Genomic DNA, 21,908 nt, shown 5'->3' on the forward strand with positions numbered 1-21,908 from the left:
AGTCAACATGATTTTCCTGTGTTTTATATATATTCCACACTGAGGTTGGAATAACAGTGAAATTCTGAAAGATTACAATGCCATTTTTAGTGTAAGAGCCATTTTAAAAGACGCCTGAAATGTCATTCTATGGTGGTGAGACGAAATGTTGGCCTGCCTGGTGACATCACACCTCCAAACCGCTGTCAATAACAGCTCGTTTTCCCCTCCCCACTCACACCACTCCCAGACAATTCTTGCTTGAGAAATGTCTCTTTGCTAAGAAGCTATTAGTTTCTTTTTGACCATTTTAATTTAAAATAAATCACAGTAAGGTACTTAATTGTTACCCAGAAACTATTTTAAATTGAGATAAAACAGCTGCATTGGACCTTTAAATGGGACTCTTCTTCTCTTACTCCCATATAGTCATCTTTAACTTTAGCTGTAATTTTAACCAAACTTTTTTGCATCTCCTATATGGACGAGGATATGGCCGACGCCATCCGGCCCTACGTGGTGCACCGCTGCCGCCAGAGCATTGCCTTCTCCCTGCAGACGGCATGGCTGCTCGGCGCCTACTCCTCCGACATGCACATCTCTACCCAGTGCCACTCGCGCGGCACCAAGCTGCGCAAGGTAATCCTCTCAGACGAACTAAAGCCCCACTCAGCTTCTAAAGGTGTGGGTCCCGCCGGTGCTGCGGACGCCAGCCCTGGGCTGCGGGACGTTGCCCACATTCGACACCACCAGCGGCACACCGTGGAGCCGCCCCCGGCCCCCGACAGCCAAATCATCCCTGCCGATGCCTACCTCTCGCCTTCCAAGCGGACACATCAGCGATCCAAGTCGGACGCCACGCATTGCACAAGCCTGGGGAGTAGCCTCAGGAGAACAGCCAGCAACCCCAAGGTGGAAAGCGGCTACGATGAGGTGAGTACCTTTTTTAACATATTTTGTCATACAAAAAGAGGGAAGGGAGAGTGGGATCAGAGTTGTAGAGTATAGAATGTCTTTGTACGTTTTTAATCTTTAATAGTAGGCCTGTTGCATACATGTTCTCTTTTATAGTCCCTATGGATGATAAAGCACAGGAAAACCTGAGTAACCTGAATACCAAGTTTTTCTCCATCTGTGTGTCAGTAGTAAATGGTTGTCCTACATAACACTGTGGGATTCAGCAAGGGAAACTTGGATCAGCCATGCTGGAGTGTGCCCTCAGTCTAACTAATAAAGAAGGGGGTGGGGTTAGGTAGCATCTGTCCCACATCTCCAGAGTTCCCTCCCTATTGTTTTGGGCGTGCAGTGTCCTCCCTCTCCTTTTTGGCTGGACTTCTCAGCCAGATTGCTCTGCAGCTGGTGTCAGAGTGAGGTTGAGGGTGGGTCCCTCTCGAATGGAGGGCTTGGTGAAAAAATTGGTCACTTTCTATCATTGCAGACATTAGATTGTTTAGCAGATGCTATTGTGAGCATGTTTGTGTTGGGGCATGATTTGTGTCAGTGTTGACGAGCGATATGGTTCTGGTGGAAGTTTTCTGCTTCCTCTTGTCTGGCCTTTCTCTCGGTCTCACTGATTGTCTGGCTTGCAACCTTCTGTCAGTCCTCTCTCTCTCTCATCATGGGATCAGTTATTTTATGAGAAATCAAATTGGGTAGTTTTAGATGGGCCAAGGTCCTGAACTATAGCAGAAAGACGGTCCCTCTCCCCTCGTTCAAAGCTTTCTTGGACTCTCCCAGGCATTTGCTGTGTAATGCATTTTCTCCCTACTACCAATGTTTCCTCTCACCTCTAGTCTCTCTCTCACCTCTCTCTATTCTGTTTTTTGTGCCTGTTTTTGTCATCCTTTTTTAAAATCCTCTACCCATCCCTCTCTCAGCTAATCTCCTCTCCTTCTCTTTCGCTCTCCCTCACTCTGTTTTCCTCCCCTCCCTTCCCCACGTATGCCTGCATCAAACCTCCCTGCTGATGTTGTTGTGGCCAGTGATCCCTGTTTAATCTGTGTCTGTGCTGTGAAGAATCCTGTAGGGCAGGTGGAGCACATTAACAATCCACAGAATGCAACCAACAGCCCAAAGGAGTTCAAGGGCACTTCGCTTTATTGACTTTGCTCTTTAGGATGTATTAGCAAAGATGGGCAGAAACTGCTTCTCCAATAGAAATCCCCGATCACGCTTGTAGGTGATGTTTTGGCAACGTTAGCTAGCTAAGCTCATGTGCAGAAACACATTGTCGGGTTTAACGGTCGTGCAGGCCGTCAAATCAAAGGCACATAGATTCAAGCTAGGCTTAAGTAGCGGAAACTGTCATTACTACAACCTCATGAAAGTGACAGGTTTTTATTTTCAACAAAAACAACTTTATATCAAAGTTTTTGTCAAATAAAAACCTGTCACTTTCATGAGGTTGTAGTAATGACAGTTTCCGCTACTTAAGCCTAGCTTGAATCTGTGTTGCATTTAGATTTCGAGAAACTTAACAACTAAGAATACATTTTTCACATCTCCCATTAACTTACCAAACCCTGGTCTGGTCTGCTGAGTCTGCTTCGCAAGCATTATGGGAAGTCTCGCGTGTTGCGCCTCTGGGTTTAGAAACTCTGTGGTATTAGTACACAGTGATCACTAGTTGGATGCCAAGCAGTCCATTTTGCTTTGATAATAAATACTGTACTGATAGTCCTTATTGATAAGGCTTCACACGCCATCTTGTTAGTCCTGGTTATTGGCCTAAGGACTGACCTGACTAATTTTGTTTTGATCTTTTTACTTGGCCTCTGGCTGGATTGCAACAGTGAGGAAAAACCAAGAGGCACCAATCACAGTGAAGAGGAAGAAGAATGCTGTGAAATATGTCCACAATTTTGAGCCGCGCTGTAATGTGAGTGGGACCACCCCCGCAGTGCAGATTGGGTGGGTGTTGCATTACAGCCCTTTTTTGTTTACAGTCTGGGCTCAGCTGTCAGTGCCCAGGTATGCTCTCTCCGCCACAATACTTCCCTCTTCCTGCCCACCTCGCGTCGTCTTGGCAACATAGCCGCCGGGCTGGGGCACTGTGGTGGATTCAGATAGCACCATTTCCCCCCCAGAGTGGGATTCAATGTAAACATACATGATGAGTTTAACTACAGATGCAGCTGTCGCTTTACACAAATTATTTCTGTTTCTATATACACTACCGTTCAAAAGTTTGGGGTCACTTAGAAATGTCCTTGTTTTTGAAAGAAAAGCATTTTCTTTGTCCATTTTTAAAATAACATCAAATTGATCAGAAATACAGTGTAGACATTGTTAATGTTGTAGCTGGAAACGGCAGATTTTTAATGGAATGTCTACATAGGCGTACAGAGGTCAATTATCAGCAACCATCTGTCCTGTGTTCCAATGGCACGTTGTGTTTGCTAATCCAAGTTTATCATTTTAAAAGGCTAATTGATCATTAGAAAACCATTTTGCAATTATGTTAGCACAGCTGAAAACTGTTGTGCTGATTTTAAAGGAGCAATAAAACTGGCCTTCTTGAGACTAGTTGAGTATCTGGTGCATCAGCAATTGTGGGTTCGATTACAGGCTCAAAATGGCCAGAAACAAAGAACTTTCTTCTGAAACTCGTCAGTCTATTCTTGTTCTGAGAAATGAAGGCTATTCCATGCGAGAAATGCCAAGAAACTGAAGATCTTGTACAACGCTGTGTACTACTCCCTTCACAGAACAGCGCTCTAACCAGAATAGAAAGCGCGTATTACTCTGTATTTCTGATCAATTTGATGTTATTTTAATGGACGAAAAATTGCTTTTCTTTTGAAAACAAGGACATTTCTAAGTGACCCCAAACTTTTGAACAGTAGTGTGTGTGTGTGTGTGTATACAGTGGGGAAAAAAAGTTTTTAGTCAGCCACCAATTGTGCAAGTTCTCCCACTTAAAAAGATGAAAGAGGCCTGTAATTTTCATCATAGGTACACGTCAACTATGACAGACAAAATGAGAAAAAAAATCCAGAAAATCACATTGTAGGATTTCTTATGAATTTATTTGCAAATTATGGTGGAAAATAAGTATTTGGTCAATAACAAATGTTTCTCAATACTTTGTTACATACCCTTTGTTGGCAATGACACAGGTCAAACGTTTTCTGTAAGTCTTCACAAGGTTTTCACACACTGTTGCTGGTATTTTGGCCCATTCCTCCATGCAGATCTCCTCTAGAGCAGTGATGTTTTGGGGCTGTCGCTGGGCAACACAGACTTTCAACTCCCTCCAAAGATTTTCTATGGGGTTGAGATCTGGAGACTGGCTAGGCCACTCCAGGACCTTGAAATGCTTCTTACGAAGCCACTCCTTCGTTGCCCGGGCGGTGTGTTTGGGATCATTGTCATGCTGAAAGACCCAGCCACGTTTCATCTTCAATGCCCTTGCTGATGGAAGGAGGTTTTCACTCAAAATCTCACGATACATGGCCCCATTCATTCTTTCCTTTACACGGATCAGTCGTCCTGGTCCCTTTGCAGAAAAACAGCCCCAAAGCATGATGTTTCCACCCCCATGCTTCACAGTAGGTATGGTGTTCTTTGGATGCAACTCAGCATTTTTTGTCCTCCAAACACGACGAGTTGAGTTTTTACCAAAAAGTTCTATTTTGGTTTCATCTGACCATATGACATTCTCCCAATCATCTTCTTGATCATCCAAATGCACTCTAGCAAACTTCAGACGGGCCTGGACATGTACTGGCTTAAGCAGGGGGACACGTCTGCCACTGCAGGATTTGAGTCCCTGGCGGCGTAGTGTGTTACTGATGGTAGGCTTTGTTACTTTGGTCCCAGCTCTCTGCAGGTCATTCACTAGGTCCCCCCGTGTGGTTCTGGGATTTTTGCTCACCGTTCTTGTGATCATTTTGACCCCACAGGGTGAGATCTTGCGTGGAGCCCCAGATCGAGGGAGATTATCAGTGGTCTTGTATGTCTTCCATTTCCTAATAATTGCTCCCACAGTTAATTTCTTCAAACCAAGCTGCTTACCTATTGCAGATTCAGTCTTCCCAGCCTGGTGCAGGTCTACAATTTTGTGTGTCCTTTGACAGCTCTTTGGTCTTGGCCATAGTGGAGTTTGGAGTGTGACTGTTTGAGGTTGTGGACAGGTGTCTTTTATACTGATAACAAGTTCAAACAGGTGCCATTAATACAGGTAACGAGTGGAGGACAGAGGAGCCTCTTAAAGAAGAAGTTACAGGTCTGTGAGAACCAGAAATCTTGCTTGTTTGTAGGTGACCAAATACTTATTTTCCACCATAATTTGCAAATAAATTCATTAAAAATCCTACAATGTGATTTTCTGGATTTTTTTTCCTCAATTTGTCTGTCATAGTTGACGTGTACCTATGATGAAAATTACAGGCCTCTCTCATCTTTTTAAGTGGGAGAACTTGCACAATTGGTGGCTGACTAAATACTTTATTTCCCCACTGTATATATGTGTGTGTATATATATGTCAGAATTACATGGCCAGTATTGAATAGAGGAGAATGCTAGCAAATTCTGAGCGTTTGAGAGACTGTTTTACAACCGGAGTATGCAATATTGGTTTCATCAACACACCTGTATCAACTGCATGTCGGCCATTTGCGGTTATACGTGAGTGCCGGTGGAAAGTTTATCTGGATATAGGACATCTGACATGACAATGACATTAATACATGCTAATAGTTAACTAGCGAGAACCAGCCACTCACTATGTTTTGAAATGGCTATCTAGTTAGTCTATAGGCGATATCATTATTTTACCTGCTGCGCAATGTCTCTCACCCCCTCTCTCCTCTGGCAACTACCCACTTGAACACATGCAGGTGATGGACACACCATGACTTTTCCAAGATTTTCATTGCTGACCAAAAATTGGCTATAACTGGGTAAATAGCTCACTAACTAGCATTAAATATCAACATGTTCACGTGGAGCTAGTCTCGCTTTGATCTCAAAAACACATCTTGCGACTGCATGATTGAAAGACCACTCGTGCCTGTAGGCCTACAATAACAGAGGACACTTTGATCAAATTCTGATTGGGGTAGCATAATTGTTTGATTTTTAGCGTGATTTATTATTTTTTACTTATCCGTTCGGTCAAGCATCAATGTCGGGCCCAGCATTATTCACTTGAACATAAAGACGTTCGGTGGCAGGCAAATGCCTCAACATTGATTTGACTGCTGTAAAATCAGTTGTAGGTCTTTAGACTGACTTCCTCATCAGATAGGCTAGTACAGAGGAGCTATGCGTTGTCACCCGATATTAGCTCCGCCCTTACAAAATGGTATTCTAACACGTCGCCCTGTGTTCAACAATCACCTGGACAACAAGTGCAAAGGACGTCTGCTCTACTGCTGACGTACATGCACACAGAGAAAATGCATTTCTGCCACACCTTGTTGTGTTCTGCAGGTAACCCAAGCCTCAGGCTCGGTCTCCCTGTCGACTCTATCCCCAAGGCAGTTGTCATCAGCAACGTGTACTTTGGTTACATGTCTATTGGGTGAGCAGTTACTGTCTATACAGGTACATTCCGGAAAGTATCCTACAGCTAATTGCTCATTTTAGGCTAGACTCCTGAAATGCATTACATATTTGAAAATCTAATCAGCATGAGAATTACATTTTCAGTTATTTGGATCCAGTTGCGGTCAAATACACTATATATACAAAAGTATGTGGACACCCCTTCAAATTAGTGGATTTGGCTATTTCAGCCACACCTGTTGCTGACAGGTGTATAAAATCGAGCACAGCCATGTGATCTCCATAGACAAACCATGGCAGTAGAATGACCTTACTGAAGAGCTCAGTGACTTTCTACGTGGCACCGTCATAGGATGCCACCTTTCCAACAAGTCAGTTTGTCAAATTCCTGCCCTGCTAGAGCTTCCCCGGTAAACTGTAAGTACTGTTATTGTGATTTTGCCCACGATTTTGTAATGAGATATTTGACAAGCAGGTGTCTACATACTTTTGGTAATGTAGTGTACATTGTCACCCTTGCACTTTACAATGGAGTGCAATAGAGCAGAAGACTCGTTTACTACAACACCTTGCTTGTTTCAGCAAGGAGCAAAGTTTCATCATGTTGTTGAGTCCATGAACAGTTTTTCCACAAAAAAAAAGACAGGTTATTTTATTTTTGTGCTTGCTTCATCCATAACCGAGTGGCGCAGTGGTCTAAGGCACTGCATCTCAGTGCTTGAGGCGTCACTACTGACCCCCTGGTTCGATTCCAGGCTGTATCATATCTTGCTGTGATTGGGAGTCCCATAGGGCGGCGCAGAATTGGCCCAGTGTCATCTGGGTTTGGCTGGTGTAGGCTGTCCATTGTAAATAAGAATATGTTCTTAACTGACTTGCCTAGTTAAATAAAGGTTAAAAAAATATGTATACGGTAAATGTGCCAGCCCTAACAGGACTCGACTCTATATGATAGAGCAGGAATCCACTCTACCTTTTCAAATCTATGAATTACATTTTGGGAAGTGTTACCCAGCCACTTTATTTGTTTGGAACACCAATTATTTTGCCTCGTTAAGCATGGGTCCAGAATCAGTTGTTTTGAATAGGGAAATCCGATCCCAGTAACACTCGGGGACCCTTCCTCAACAGAACGTCCTGTCCACTCTGGAAGTAATGTCAGGAAGTCATGACGTTTGGTCATGATCCAGAAAATACACTTCTTCACAGGAAAGGCATTTTGACATTTGACTACAAAAGTAGAATGCTAAGGAAGCTGCTTGGTTTGCCTGTCAACACAAAAAGACCAAGGAAATGCTATGAAATACAGGTTCCTCGTCCTGGAAAATCTGTGGTTTTGAATAGGCCTAACTAGGGACTTTTTAATATAGCCATCACAATAAAATCCATTATTGATTTAGTTGTGATAGGCTTATAATCCAGGGAATGTCTTAGAAATCAAAACATAAAGGGCTGCATGATGCAACTCTATATATTGATGATTTGGAGAGGGGGAGATCTAATCAATGGAAGATGGAATTAAAAGTGAAATGAGAGGCTACAACGACCAAAAGCCAACGGGTATGCTGCTATTTATGCTATAGTTGTCAGGTTTTGGCCATGACTGTTCGGGTTTTGGTCACTAGATGTCCCCATTGCACCTTTTTGTACCTTTTGTTTTTCTTGCTCTAATTATTGTTTGCACCTGTAGGTCATTCCCTTGTTAGTATTTAAACCCTGTGTGTTCCTCAGTTCCTTGCTCAGTGTTTGTAAGTTAGCACCCAGCCCCAGCCCAAGCCTTGTGATATATAGATATTTCTCTGGTGGGATTTTCCAGAGGTTCTCTGGTTTAGTTCTTGTGTTTTGTTTGAGTAGTCTTTTGAGGTTTGTTTTTTCCCTGCTGTTTTTTACCACTTTGTGGAGTTTCTTTTGTTTTTGGAGGTTTTCCTCTTTGTGCCTCTTGGCTTTATTTGTGGACATTGTGGATTTAGCTTCTTTGCCTGAAGATTTTGTTCTTTATTAAACCACCATCTCTAGTACTGCTGTGTCTGCCTCATCTTCTGGGTTCTGACAATTATTAGTGACTGTTTCTCGCACCGGGTCGTGACAGAAACACTGAGCCAGTATTATGAACCCAGAGGCAGCCAGTACCCAGGATCTTTTTTCCATGCTGTCCCACCATGAGGGGACTGTCCAACGCCACGAAGCTGCTCTGGTTCAGCAAGAGGCCTTAATGGCTAGACATTCTCAACTTCTGTCAGAGATGCTGACTTCCATAAAGCAGATTTCGGATCGACTTTCCCCGGCAACCGCTTCTGCTCCAGTTCATCCGATTCAAGGGCCCCTGGCAGTTAATCCCCTGGCTGAACCTCGTCTGCCGCCTCCCCAACGGTTCTCAGGGGATCCGAGTGTTTGTAAGGGGTTTTTCACCCAATGTTCTCTCTCCTTTGAGCTGCAACCATCGTCGTTTCCCACCGACCGGTCCAAGATAGCATATATCATCACCCTGCTGTCGGAAAAGGCCCTAGCCTGGGCTACTGCTGTGTGGAATGCCCAAAGTCCCTGCTGTGCCAGCTACTCTACCTTTGCTGAAGAATTCAAGCGAGTGTTTCAAGGTCCTACCAACGGCCCTGACTCAGCCAAACAGCTCCTGACTCTCCGCCAAGGTCGGCGCAGCGTGACGGACTATGCCATCCAGTTCCGCACTGTGGCAGCAGCAAGTGGCTGGAACGACGAGGCGCTCACAGTGTGTTTTTTGAAGGGTCTTTCTGACACCATCCAAGATGAACTGGCCACTCGGGAACCACCGGACAACCTCGAGTCCCTTATCAAGTTGGCTTCACGCATAGACCAGCGTCTGAGAGAGAGAGAACAAAACCATAGACCGCTCACCCCAGCTCCTATCGGTTCCAGCTCCGAGTCTCCACCTTTATCCTCGCTGGCTCCACCAGAACCCATGCAGGTTGGACGCATCTCCCAGGCTGAGAGAGACCGCCGGATGAGGGAGCGATGCTGTCTATATTGCGGCAAACCGGGCCATTTCCGCTCCACGTGTCCCGGGCTCCAGGGAAACGCACTCTCCCGTGCAGGCCTGGGAGGACTGTAACGGGAAACATAACCTCCTCCCATCCATCCAACTCCCGCCTGCTCATTCCAGTTACCCTCTCCTGGGACGACCACGAGTTTTCTCTTCAAGCCTTGGTAGACTCTGGAGCCGCAGGTAACTTCATGGATGGGATCTGGGCGAAGGAGAATGGCGTTCCTTCTGAACCTCTAAGTGACCCCATAAGGGTTACTACGTTGGATAGAAGTCCTTTGGGATCTGGACTTGTCACTCGTGCCACTACCCCCTTACGACTTTCAGTTTCCCAACACCAGGAAGTGATGAACTTTCATCTGATCTCCTGTTCCGAGTTTCCTCTCGTCCTTGGTTATCCCTGGCTTCACAGCCATAACCCTCACATCGACTGGTCTGTGGGCACTATCAAGCAGTGGGGTCCTACGTGCCAAGCCACTTGTATCTTCCCGAGTTCCCAGAGTTCTCCTTCCGAGTCTCTAGAATCCATCGACTTGTCCCGAGTTCCCGAGTGTTACCATGACCTCAAACTGGTATTTAGCAAACAGAGGGCCACCAAACTACCACCCCATAGACCTTACGATTGCACCATCGACCTGTTGCCGGGGACCTGCCCTCCCAGGGGTCGGATCTTTTCCCTTTCCCCTCCCGAACGAGCTGCTATGGATACCTACATCAAGGACGCTCTGACAGCAGGCCTCATGCGTCCATCTACCTCGCCGGCGGGAGCAGGGTTTTTCTTTGTGGCCAAGAAAGACGGTGGATTACGACCTTGCATCGACTACCGGGGACTCAATGCCATAACCGTCCGTAACCGCTACCCGCTACCTCTTATGGCCACAGACTTTGAGCTGCTCCAGGAAGCAGTTGTCTTCACTAAGCTTGACCTGCGGAACGCATACCATCTTGTGCGGATCAAACCCGGGGACGAGTGGAAGACCGCTTTCAACACGCCTACTGGTCACTACGAATACTCGGTGATGCCCTTCGGCCTGACCAACGCTCCGGCTGTGTTCCAAGCGCTCATAAACGATGTGCTTAGGGATATGCTTAACATCTTTGTGTTTGTTTACTTGGATGACATCCTCATCTTTTCGAGCTCCCTTCAGGAACACACTAAGCATGTCAGACAAGTGCTCAAACGCCTCCTAGACAGCCATTTGTACGTTAAGCCGGAAAAGTGTGAATTCCATTCCTCTCGAGTACAATTCCTGGGATTTATAGTGGAACCCGGACGAGTCCAGATGGACACAAGAAGGTAGAGGCGGTAGCGGATTGGCCCACCCCCAAGTCCGTTAAGGAAGTTCAGCGTTTCCTGGGCTTCACCAACTTTTACCGCAAGTTCATCAAGAACTTCAGCTCGGTGGCAGCCCCTCTCTCGGCGGTAACCAAGGGTGGCAACACAAGGTTTCTGTGGGGAAGAGAAGCTGAGACGGCCTTCCAAGGACTCAAGCAGCGCATCCTCTCTGCTCCCATCCTGACACTACCAACGGCGGATTAACCTTTTGTGGTGGAGGTAGACGCATCAGAGGTTGGGGTTGGAGCTGTCCTGTCTCAGAGGGGTGAAGACAAGAAGCTTCATCCTTGCGCCTTCTTCTCTCACCGGCTTACCCCGGCCGAGAGGAATTACGATGTGGGGGATCGTGAACTCCTAGCGGTTAAGATGGCATTGAAGGAATGGAGACACTGGCTCGAGGGGGCTTCTCAACCGTTTCAAGTGCTTACGGACCACAAGAATCTGGAGTATATCCAGCAGGCGAAGCGGTTGAACGCCAGACAAGCTCGATGGTCTCTTTTCTTCAGCCGATTTCAGTTTATCCTCACCTATAGACCCGGGTCGAAGAATCTCAAACCGGACGCCTTGTCACGAATCTACTCTCCTGCCATTCGAGAAGATACTGACATGACTGTCCTTCCGGCCGCTAAGATCGTGGCAAGTGGAGGATACCGTGAAACAAGCTCAAGCCTTCGAACCGGGCCCTGGAGGAGGTCCTGCTAATCGGTTGTTTGTTCCCAAGGCAGCAAGGTCCCAAGTCCTTCGGTGGGGGCACTCCTCTCGCCTCACCTGTCACCCGGGCGTAGGCCGCACCTTGGAGTTCATCCAGCGTAAGTTCTGGTGGCCCACCATAAAAGAAGACGTTGCCACTTTCATCAAGGCCTGTTCCGTGTGCTGCCAGGGCAAATCTTCTCACCTCCGCCCTCAAGGACTCCTTCACCCTCTATCTATTCCCCACCGACCCTGGTCCCATATCTCGTTGGACTTTATTACTGGCCTTCCTCCGTCCCATGGTAATACTACGATCCTAGTCATCATCGACAGGTTTTCTAAGGCGGCCAGGTTTGTTCCTTTGACCAAATTACCTTCTGCCAAGGAAACAGCTGAGTTGGTGATTAACCATGTGTTCCGAGTCTTTGGGATTCCGCAAGATATGGTTTCCGACAGAGGTCCCCAGTTCGCCTCAAGGTTTTGGAAGGCCTTCTGCCAACTCATAGGGGCCACGGCCAGTTTATCTTCAGGGTACCATCCGGAGTCCAATGGCCAAACTGAGAGGATGAATCAGGAGCTGGAAACCACCCTCAGATGCATGGTTTCCAACAACCCGTCCACTTGGTCATCCTTCATTGTTTGGGCCGAGTACGCGCACAACACCTTGTGCTCCTCCTCCACTGGTATGTCCCCGCATGAGTGTCAGTTTGGCTATGCGCCTCTATTGTTCCCGGACCAGGAGGCAGAAGTCAGAGTGCCTTCAGCCTCGAGGTTCATCAGACGCTGTCGGCTTACGTGGAAGAAGGCACGTCTTAATCTTCTGCGTTCCTCTCAGCAGTACCAACGACAAGCCAACAGAGGTCGCCGTCCCGGTCCTACCCTGTACCCCGGCCAGAGAGTATGGCTCTCAACTAAGAACCTACCACTACGGGTGGAGTCTCGCAAGCTGTCCCAAAGGTTCATCGGTCCCTTTAAGATTGCCAGGAGAGTCAATCCCGTTACTTTTCGCCTGCACTTACCCAGATCACTTAAGATCAATCCAACATTTCACATTTCTTTATTAAAACCTGTTGTTTTTTCTCCCCTTATCCCGGCAGGCAGACCTCCCCCTCCGCCCCGTGTCATCGGTGGCCAGTCGGCTTATACCGTCCACCGGATACTGGATTCCCGCCGGGTGCAGCGGTCCTGGCAGTATCTGGTGGACTGGGAAGGCTACGGTCCCGAGGAGCGCTCCTGGGTTCCTGCCAAGGACATACTGGACCCTGACCTCATTCGTCAGTTCAGGGCCCTCCACCCTGAGAAGGCTGGTAGGAACGTCAGGAGCCGTTCCTAGGAGGGGGATTCTGTCAGGTTTTGGCCATGACTGTTCGGGTTTTGGTCACTAGATGTCCCCATTGCACCTTTTTGTACCTTTTTGTTTTTCTTGCTCTAATTATTGTTTGCACCTGTAGGTCATTCCCTTGTTAGTATTTAAACCCTGTGTGTTCCTCAGTTCCTTGCTCAGTGTTTGTAAGTTAGCACCCAGCCCCAGCCCAAGCCTTGTGTTATATAGATATTTCTCTGGTGGGATTTTCCAGAGGTTCTCTGGTTTAGTTCTTGTGTTTTGTTTGAGTAGTCTTTTGAGGTTTGTTTTTTTCCCTGCAGTTTTTTACCACTTTGTGGAGTTTCTTTTGTTTTTGGAGGTTTTCCTCTTTGTGCCTCTTGGCTTTATTTTTGGACATTGTGGATTTAGCTTCTTTGCCTGAAGATTTTGTTCTTTATTAAACCACCATCTCTAGTACTGCTGTGTCTGCCTCATCTTCTGGGTTCTGACAATTATTAGTGACTGTTTCTCGCACCGGGTCGTGACAATAGTCTGAGTGGAGTTATGTGTAGGCTAACGGTAGGACGGTGAAAAGCGCAGTAATGTTATGGCTAGGCTCAATTAGCCGAGTTAGCTAGCTTCTCTCAGTTTGATACAGTCAAGACAGGTACTGAATAATCGGATTGGATGATAAATAACTAGCAAGAAGTTAACAGTGGTTGCGGTCTCTCTCTCAGGCTCATGGTGCTTACTCATACATTCACGCACACACCTAACAGCCTCCACTCCCTAACAGCCTCGCTCTCGCTCTCTCCCCTCCCATGGGTCCGGTTGAATAAAGTATCAAAACAATTGGCTTTTCTGCTGCTTCCCTCACTCGGATCAGACCAGTTGTCCGTTCGGGAGAGGTTTTAAAAATGTATGCATATTGGGTCCGGGGCTTTCCCGTGTCCATTTCGGAACAGGAACTGTAACTCCCATAATTATTTGTCCTCATCATTCAGATTATTCAAATTAAATCATGATGTGATTAGAGGGACAATAGAGCACTGAGTTCCAGGCCATTAGCAAGTTTGGTAGGCTATCCATCAGCACCGTTCATTTGCGCAGTTTTGGATTGGGAGTACCTTTACCAACGGGAATTTAACTGCGGTCACGACTCGTGACTGACGGTAATAAGGTCACCGCAACAGCCCTAGCCCTAATCTGTGTGTCAACGCCACCTCTAGGCTCTGTTTCAATGTCCACACCAACTAGCACATGTGTGCATTGGGCATGATTTCTTTGTGGTATAAAAGTATGGACATTGGCATGTAGTGCAATGGTCTCAACCCCTTGTGTTGTTTTTCTCTCTGTAATCGGATAACTTGCTTCATGTTTTTGAAAAATGCTTCTGGGAGTTTTGGAATGGGGAGACTCAGCTAAATGTAAAGACACCTGGAGTAACCTTTACTGAAGGAGAGTCAGTCAAAGTCAGTCATAATTACACACGTTTACACATTTTACATGGTAGTCCTAAGCAACAAATACGCCACTGGCAGTAGTTCATGTGGCAAAAATTGGCCTACCTGGTATTAAAGATAGACTCAGTGGGATGACGTAGATGCAGAAAGTAAACAGCATAGTGGGTCAATTTCCACAACAACTAAGAGCGTTGAAGTGCGAGGCTCAACTTCTCCGCTGTTTTGGTCCCTTGGCTACCATGCTGTAACAGTGCGACTGTGTGAGCAAAGTATTTTATCTCGCTCATCTCAATATCTCCTGTGCTGCTCGTGGCAACATACATTTCACTGAGTCTACCTTTAACTAAGAACTAACAAATTAACCTTTTTTTCTTGTGTGTTAAGTATTTTAACAAAAATGTTAACTGTCCCATATGTTAGCCTACTTAATTGGAACTTGTTTCCATAACAAAACAAAATGTAAGTACTTTTTTTCATATAGTAACCTTATGATTGAGATGTTATCTAATTTCAAAGTAGCCTTAATGGTGGACTGTAGAACAAAGGACTTCCTAGATTTGTACTTTGACCTACTATAATGGTATTGAATATTGCTCATACTTTTAAATATGAAGATATTGGACACCATAAGTTGACTAAACATCTCCAAGGCCCAAGAGCTTGTTTGGTATCTGGGTTTCGCTCAAGTCTCTCTCATTTTAACCATTGTGGTACTGATCTCTGGTGCTGGTATGTGGTACTGCAATGGGTTGACAGAATTTAATTTATTTGCTTCTTTCTCCCTGTGCCCATGCATTCTTAGTCTTATACCTCCCCTGGGTTTTCTCTTCAGATTCCGCTCCTAAAACATCCTTCTTTCAATTCCCATCATACCCATCTTCCTCCCTCCTTTCTCAGCCTCTTTTTATTTATTTATTTTATTTTTTGTGTGTGCAGTCATTCAAGGAAGGACCCTAAAAAAAAGATGTGCCACTTGTTATTTGCTGTAGCTTGTTGTAAATGTCTTCAGAACACAAAAAGACATCTGTCTTGATCTAGATTCTAACCAGCTCTCCTCCTCCTAACCTTGCTCCTCCTCTCTGTAGCCGTTGCGCCTGACGCTGCAGAGGGAGTTCATCAAGTCTCTGATGGGCATCGGAAAGCGGCTGGCCACGCTGCCCACCAAGGAGCAGAAGACCTGGCAGCTCATCTCAGAGCTGTCACAGCTCAACCACAAGCTGCCAGCCCGCGTCTGGCTGTCCACTGCAGCCTTCGACCACCACGTGGTGCGCATTCCCCACACACAGGCCGTGGTGCTCAACTCCAAAGATAAGGTGAGGCAACTTGTTGTAATACACATGTATAAGGAGGTACACACACACACACAACAGGCTCCAAAAACAAGGTGACCAGAATGCCTAGTAGTTTGACACGATTAATTAGTTAACTCATTTGTTAGTTTATTCATTTCCTGAGGAGCCTGGAGTTTAGATGGAGTGGGCCCCAATGCTCTTTGTCAATGGGACTTCCTGCATAAATGTACCTTACAAAAATAGGTATAGAACTCCAGTGACCTCTTCATTCTCCCCTTCCTCTCAGGCCCCGTACATCATCTACGTGGAGGTGCTGGAGTGCGAGAGGTTCGAGACGTCCGGCATTCCCCTGCGCATCCCGGAGACATGCATCCGCAGCGCCCGCTCTGTGGACAACCTCCTCCCGGAGTGCGTTGGCATCACAGCCGAGCAGCGCGCCGACAGTTTCTCCACCGTGCCCAACTACGACAACGACGACGAGGCCTGGGCCGTGGATGACATCGGCAAGTTGGAAGTGGAGGTGGGTACCCATGGCAACCACATGGTGGCACCGTCTGACTTTAAGTCACATTTTGATGACTAGGTTGTTGGGGAAGGAGGAGGTGAATCAGATTTGAATGTACTTTTAACTCTGGGGTCCTTCTATGGTTCCAGCTCCCAGAAGGCCACACCAGTAGCAGTGACAACATCTCCCAGTTCTCTGTGGACAGCATCACCAGCACGGAGAGCAAGGAGCCTGTCTTCATCGCCGCTGGCGACATCAGGTACAGGGTCACTGCCTGACAGAATTGCCCTGCTAGCTTGTAGTTTGTCTTTAAGACTTTCTTGTTATAGAGTTTTGGTCTGGATAGCTGTTTTACAACCGCATGTTTCTTTTGTCTTAGGCGACGTCTATCAGAGAACCTGGCCCACACCCCCACAACGTTCCGGAAAGATCCGGAGGACCCGTCCACTGTGGCGCTCAAGGAGCCCTGGCAGGAGAAAGTCAGGTGGGTGATTGGTACATAGAAATATACACTGCTCAAAAAAATTAAAATAACACATCCTAGATCTGAATGAATGAAATAATCTTATTCAATACTTTTTTCTTTACATAGTTGAATGTGCTGACAACAAAATCACACAAAAATGATCAATGGAAATCAAATGTATCAACCCATGGAGGTCTGGATTTGGAGTCACCCTCAAAATTAAAGTGGAAAACCACACTACAGGCTGATCCATCTTTGATGTCATGTCATTAAAACAAGTCAAAATGAGGCTCAGTAGTGTGTGTGTGTGGCCTCCACGTGCCTGTATGTCCTCCCTACAACGCCTGGGCATGCTCCTGATGAGGTGGCGGATGGTCTCCTGAGGGATCTCCTCCCAGACCTGGACTAAAGCATCCGCCAACTCCTGGACAGTCTGTGGTACAACGTGGTGTTGGTGGATGGAGCGAGACATGATGTCCCAGATGTGCTCAATTGGATTCAGGTCTGGGGAACGGGCGGGCCAGTCCATAGCATCAATGCCTTCCTCTTGCAGGAACTGCTGACACACTCCAGCCACATGAGGTCCTAGCATTGTCTTGCATTAGGAGGAACCCAGGGCCAGCATTTGGTCTCACAAGGGGTCTGAGGATCTCATCTCGGTACCTAATGGCAGTCAGGCTACCTCTGGCGAGCACATGGAGGGCTGTGCGGCCCCCCAAAGAAATGCCACCCCACACCATGACTGACCCACCGCCAAACCGGTCATGCTGGAGGATGTTGCAGACAGCAGAACGTTCTCCACGGCGTCTCCAGACTCTGTCACGTGCTCAGTGTGAACCTGCTTTCATCTGTGAAGAGCACAGGGCGCCAGTGGCGAATTTGCCAATCTTGGTGTTCTCTGGCAAATGCCAAACGTCCTGCACGGTGTTGGGCTGTAAGCACAACCCCCACCTGTGGACGTCGGGCCCTCATACCACCCTCATGGAGTCTGTTTCTGACCGTTTGAGCAGAGACATGCACATTTGTGGCCTGCTGGAGGTCATTTTGCAGGGCTCTGGCAGTGCTCCTCCTGCTCCTCCTTGCACAAAGGCAAAGGTAGCGGTCCTGCTGCTGGGTTGTTGCCCTCCTACAGCCTCCTCCACGTCTCCTGATGTACTGGCCTGTCTCCTGGTAGCGCCTCCATGCTCTGGACACTACGTTGACAGACACAGCAAACCTTCTTGCCACAGCTCGCATTGATGTGCCATCCTGGATGAGCTGCACTACCTGAGCCACTTGTGTGGGTTGTAGACTCCGTCTCATGCTACCACTACCAAAACATCAGCCAGGAAGCATAGGAACTGAGAAGTGGTCTGTGGTCACCACCTGCAGAACCACTCCTTTATTGGGGGTGTCTTGCTAATTGCCTATAATTTCCACCTGTTGTCTATTCCATTTGCACAACAGCATGTGAAATATATTGTCAATCAGTGTTGCTTCATAAGTGGACAGTTTGATTTCACAGAAGTGTGATTGACTTGGAGTTACATTGTGTTGTTTAAGTGTTCCCTTTTATTTTTTTGAGCAGTGTAATTACTAGAAGAGACAAAATGGATGGGCATACACAATCCCCCACCCGAGGATACATGTCTGTCCCACTTAGTGCAGCGAAGACAACACATTGTGGCATTGTAAAGTCATTTGCTGTGTCTCACTATTTCTTTCCGCTCTCTCCATCCCTCAGGCGGATAAGGGAGGGCTCCCCGTACGGTCACCTGCCAAACTGGCGGCTGCTGTCGGTCATCGTGAAGTGTGGGGACGACCTGAGGCAAGAGCTACTGGCCTTCCAGGTGCTCAGCCAGCTACAGGTACTTGACTCTCCACAGTAGAGTCCCATTCCACAGAAATGCTCTGAATTATTTATTCTTATTAGCATTCATTCAATCACTAATTCGCTCCACTACTCCCCTTTCCTCTCCAGTCCATCTGGGAGCAGGAGCACGTCCCCCTGTGGATCAAGCCCTATAAGATCCTGGTGATGTCATCGGACAGCGGGATGATCGAGCCCGTGCTGAACGCTGTCTCTCTGCACCAGGTGAGCAGAGAAAATGAGATGGACCCAATTGTGCACTTGAAATCTCATGACAAAGTTGCCTAACAATAACTTCAAGCCGAGTTGTTTAGCTATGTAATCCAGTAACTCTTGGGATGAAAGATTTTGATAATCTAAGTAATTTCGTGTCAGTTGCTAATTCTAATGGAATGCCGTGTCGGTAGCTTTTTCTAATGGAATACTGTGTCTGTTGCTATTTCATACAAAATGCTGTTTCTGTGCTCCAGGTGAGGAAGCAGAGCCAGCTGTCTCTGCTGGACTACTTCCTGCAGGAGCACGGCAGCTACACCACCGAGGCCTTCCTCACCGCCCAGTGCAACTTTGTGGAGAGCTGCGCCGGCTACAGTCTCATCTGCTACCTGCTGCAGGTTAAAGACAGGTGGGCAGCCCTCCCTTTTCACCCCTCTTCAGTTTCACTCGTTACATTACTCACATGTTCCATTTCCCCTCTTAGCTTCCTTTGTCTTTGAGCCTGTTTGGCTACATTTACACAGGCTGCACAATTCTGATCTTTTGCCAATAATTGGGCAGAAGGTCAGAATTGGGCTGCCTGTGTAAACACAGTTTTTGTGGTCTGATATCAACTACCACATCCCACCCTCTCCTCTATTCCTATACCCTTTACTCAGTTCCCCTATCCCTCATCTCCTTTCTGTCTTTCTCCAGACACAATGGAAACATCCTCCTGGACTCGTAGGGCCACATAATCCACATTGACTTTGGCTTCATCCTGTCCAGCTCGCCCAGGAACCTGGGCTTTGAGACCTCCGCTTTTAAGCTCACCAGCGAATTTGTGGATGTGAGTCAAATGAATTATACTGCATGCGAATTTGCATTGTCATATAAGTGTAAACTGGAGAACACTGTGGAATTGATCATACAACTAGCTGCCTAACAATCTAGCTAGAAACCTCACAAAATGTTCACTGCATAAATGCATACATTTGTTAGTGTTCAAAGATGCTATTAGCGAGTTTGCTGTTTAGCTGCAGTAGCCTGCATAACCTGTTGGTTTTTTATGTGTAAAGACTAACCTCTGTTGTCTGTGGTTCTCTCAGGTGATGGGAGGCCTGGATGGAGACATGTTCAACTACTACAAGATGCTGATGCTCCAGCGCCTGATAGCTGCTGGCAAACACATGGAGAAGGTGGTCCAAATAGTGGAGATCATGCAGCAAGGTACTGTTAGCTAAAACGGTATATTAGCATGACCAGTGTGTTGTGGTGTTTTTCCATAAACATTATCTATCTGCCTGGTTTCTCTGTGGTCTTGGGATTGGAACTCCTCTGACTCCCTCTCCCTGGGTCTCCCCTCTCTCCTCCCCCACCAGGCTCTCACCTACCCTGCTTCCATGGCTCCAGCACCATCCGCTACCTGAAGGAACGTTTCCACATGAGCCTGACGGAGGAGCAGCTACAGGTGCTGGTGGAGCAGATGGTGGATGGCTCCATGCGCTCCATCACCACCAAGCTTTACGACGGCTTCCAGTACTTCACCAACGGCATCATGTGAACAGTTCGACACCAAACTCTACTACATGGGACAACCACATGGGAGAGCAAGCAAACATACATATAAAGATGGTGGTGAACATGTGCATATGGACTCACGCATGTGTGCTTGCCATAGCAGCACATTTAGGAAAATGGACTTGTGTATAGACTAGTGCTACAGGACCTGTTTGCAAACTCGGTATGTTCTTTGTCTTAGACGGACCACTGTTTACCCCCTCCTTGTTTTGGCCTTGTGGAGGGGGAGTCCGCACCTCCTCTCCCTCTTGTCCTCCTATCCATAGGACATTTACCGCATTGACTGTTCTAAAACGAGGCATAACGCACAGTTCAAATCACACACGAAAAGGATAAGTATCAATATCGGAGAAGGTACTTCATTGAAAAGGGGGAGGGGCAATGTGGTAGTGGTCTATATTCAGAGGAGCCAAGAAGACTTTTCTCAGAATGGATGAAAAATGAATAACTGTAGATCAATTGTGCAAGAGCATCACAAAGCAGTACATATAGAATATATGTACTTATTTTTGTTCTTAGAGCAAAATTGACTTTGAGAAGTTGAGAAACCACTATGTAACGACAACGAAAGCACAAGACATATCAATTGCTGAGGTTTTCTAATGGACATTTTCTTTGTTCTCTGAAAGTTCTGTGGTTATCAAGAATGAGCCAACCCGAAGAGAGGGGAAAAAGGACTATAACAACCATTGGTGTATGAGTGTTATCTGTCTGGAAAAAATCTCCTTAATCCAAGGTTTTTATGTGTTTTGAACGATGTTTAAACTTGAACTGGAAAATTGAACTAGGACCAACTAATCTCTTATTAGGGGTCCAAGCATGCAGCAAAGCTGCTGGTTGTATGTGTTTTTGTTCCCATCCTTAATAGCAGGTGCAGTTTCATTTCAATCTGGGTTTTGGACAACTGGGGCTCATTCAGTAGAGCACATCTGTAACGCACTTAGTGTTATAGATAGAAATGCAATGAATAGAAAAAAGACTGTTCTCTATCGTCACAGTTCAATTCTCTAGGGACTCTTGTCCTTACTGAATAAGCACCATGCAACAGTCTGTCTAGTATGTGAAACCATCAGGAAAGGGCAGGACATTTTACCATTTGAATATGCCGACTGTGTCATACCAACATGCATCATGTAGATATTTTCTAGTTTCACTCTGTAAACCACCATACTTGAAGGAACATTAATGTAGTAATGAGCCTCATGCACTTGATGTGTTGTTTACATTGTTCCAAAGTGTCAGAATTAATAATAATGATAATAATAATAACCCTGCTTTTTCTTGATATCCTTCTTATTTTTATTATTACTAATATTATTATGATCATCATTATAATAAGTATTGCCATTATCATTAGTAGGCTTAGTATAGCAGCCCGAGCTGTAGGCCTAAGAGCATATCTTGTTTAGTCTTAATACTGTAACTTATTTAGGCCTATATTTCAATGCTTATATAGGCTACTGTATCAATCAATCTTTCATTCGTTCATGTCATCACACAGCATATGAGTCATTCATGATTTGAAATGCAATCAAGCATGTTAGTTTTAAAATAAAATAAAGCGAGCTTAGAATAATTAGCTTAAACAATAAGCCGTTACATTTCGGAAATTGCATTCACAAATGAATGTGACTGTTTTTAGTCTTTGCTGTGATAAAGGCTTAGCAAAAAAAACATTATAACAAACTCTCTGGTACGCTTATAATGTAGTTATTGTTGTTTACG

General features: G+C 46.1%; 1 pseudogene across 1 annotated transcript; it reads left to right on the forward strand.

Moving 5' to 3' along the window:
• Positions 1-459: 459 nt before the first annotated feature.
• On the forward strand, positions 460-20,921 carry LOC311131973 (phosphatidylinositol 4-kinase beta-like; annotated as a pseudogene). The gene is made up of 11 exons: positions 460-912; positions 15,384-15,611; positions 15,877-16,110; positions 16,245-16,354; positions 16,475-16,579; positions 18,285-18,408; positions 18,522-18,635; positions 18,881-19,032; positions 19,320-19,452; positions 19,712-19,832; positions 19,985-20,921. The product of its transcript is annotated as a phosphatidylinositol 4-kinase beta-like (transcript).
• The last annotated feature ends 987 nt before the right edge of the window (positions 20,922-21,908 follow it).

Source organism: Coregonus lavaretus, assembly GCF_964263955.1.
Source record: "Coregonus lavaretus genome assembly, chromosome: 7".
Lineage (NCBI taxonomy): Eukaryota > Metazoa > Chordata > Actinopteri > Salmoniformes > Salmonidae > Coregonus > Coregonus lavaretus.